The sequence below is a fragment of the Acomys russatus genome, chromosome 2 (genome assembly GCF_903995435.1).
Source record: "Acomys russatus chromosome 2, mAcoRus1.1, whole genome shotgun sequence".
NCBI classification, from domain to species: domain Eukaryota; kingdom Metazoa; phylum Chordata; class Mammalia; order Rodentia; family Muridae; genus Acomys; species Acomys russatus.
In genome coordinates, this window is record NC_067138.1 from 107,158,174 (window position 1) to 107,160,163 (window position 1,990).

A 1,990-nucleotide genomic window follows, 5' to 3' on the forward strand; every position below is an offset into this window, starting at 1 on the left:
AACTGTAGGCTTTTCTTTTTCTTTATCCCATACTCTAGTTGTTTTGAATTCTTTCGTCTGATCTCTGGATTTATAATAACTACAGAGGATCAAGTTTGTATTCATGTCAAAATCTGCAGGTGTATCCGAAGATCCAGGCATCTTGCAGGAGATGTCATTCTGTAGTTCGTGTGCTGCAACGTCTTTCGACTGTTTCCTGCAGACACGTTTGCTGTTCTGCAGTATCTTGTGTCCAGAATAAATTTTTTTATTTATCCATACAGCAGGTTTTCCTAGCTTGGTGGAAGCTTTTCACGTGGTGGGTGGGTGTGGGTCTTGCTCTTTTCTTGGAATCAGCTACTTTGATGTTTTATACCACTTTAGCAACTTGTTTGTATCAGCTAAGAAGGCCCAGCTTATCTCTACCTGGAAATCCAGCCCAGAGCTGGTTACTGCAGAGAACACTGTAGGTACAACGGACCTCTTGGGCACTCACTGAGGCTATTCTACATTTGACGTACACTTCCACCTCCGGCCCACGTGACTCAGCAATCGTTTTCGGGCGTGAGAGATCTCCTGGGCTTTTTCCGTTTGTCTGCAGTGACTCATAGACCTGTGTGTCAGGCATCCAGCCTCCTTTCCTTTCTGCCAACTTTCAACGTTATTTTTAACATCAGAGAAATTGCAGTTTAAGCCACAGGGTTTCCCAGAGAGGGCGAGAGGCAGTGCTTCCCAGAGCCCCGAGCATCTTGTGCGGGTTCCAACCCTGCCGCAGCTGAGCTGTGAAGTCACTTAATTGTCATCTGGTTCCGCTTGTTCAGTCTTACTTGGGCTGGTTGTGGTAACACAGAAATAGTAATGTAAGACAGCGAGGGGCGCAGTCAATCCATTCCATTCAACAACTCTCCTTATTGATTACTTAGTATTTTAGAAGTGTTAATTAGTCGGAAAGCAATCTGTGTCGTAGAAGTGTTGGTTTTGAGTCTACCAGGTCACACAGGGAGCATTGTCATGATTTCTTTGGAGAGGTTCTTCACCTTTCTGTGCCTCAGGTTCCTTGTTGTAAGATCGAGATTTCATATGACTAGTGGGAAATAATACAGCGAAGTGCTCGTGACAGCACCTGACCTCTGACAAACGTGCAGCGAATATCAGGCACTATCTTAGTTTCAACATTAATTGCTTGGTGCAAAGTGAGATTGTGAGATGGGCCGAGCTGGAAATCTCAGGGGCGTGGCATGAAGACTGTAGACAACGACCTTATATCTTTATTCCTCAAGTGACTTTCTACTGTCACCGTGTGTGTAATAAGATGCTGATAACTCAGGTCTGAACTTCTGGGTCGTTTCCTGGGGGAAGCTGCATCTTCTATCAGCAGCTCTTACTGATTAGCTGTGGGGGGTGGGGTGGGGGATGGGAGACACAGTATCCCAGGTGGAGGCATTCTATGTGGTCCCGTGAGGTCAGGTGATGAGGGAAGCTGTGCAAAGCAAAGGTAGCCACGCCCACCTACACTAAAAGTCTTTCTATTAACTATTAGGCAATGTGTTTACTTTCCCTGGAAAGCTCTTTCTTTCTTTCTGTTGTTGTTGTTGTTGTTTTAAAATGTAAAACCTCCCCTTCATAGAAAGAAAGATGCACTGCTAAAAGAATAAGTGTCATTTTTCAAAGTTTTCTAGGATTTAAGCCTGCATGGGAATGGGTTTCTAGAATAGTAACTATTAGCAGCATTCTTACAGTATTTAACTTCATAAAAGATACAACGTTATTGCAAGATGGATATGTTTCGTTTCCGGTTCTGCTTTTCTTTACAATGTATGCCAATATCTGCAAGTTTAGATTTGCTTAGGTTTTCAAACGCCAGCTCATGTTTTGCATTCTTGTATAAGTGGTCAGATAACATAATGAAGCACACACATGCACACAACTTTGTCAGTCTGTTAGCTTGTTCAACAGTCAGTCACATGACTTAACAACTAGACTTTTATATATCACTCAAATATGTCGCTAA